Genomic DNA, 209 nt, shown 5'->3' with positions numbered 1-209 from the left:
TTTTTTTTTTTTTTTTTTTTTTTTATATTAAATAAATTTCTTTTGGTGTTTAAATTTGTTTTGTTAATATAATATATTATATTATATTTAAAAATAAATTTAATTATATTTAATTAAGTAATAACAAAATTAAATAAATAAAAAATAATAAAATAAAATAAAATAAAAAATAAAATAAAAGTAAAATAAAAAATATATATATATAAACA

This window comes from Eimeria mitis, genomic scaffold, assembly GCF_000499745.2.
Source record: "Eimeria mitis Houghton genomic scaffold, Emh_scaff1610, whole genome shotgun sequence".
NCBI lineage: Eukaryota > Apicomplexa > Conoidasida > Eucoccidiorida > Eimeriidae > Eimeria > Eimeria mitis.
Note: the sequence above shows the minus strand (reverse complement) of the source record.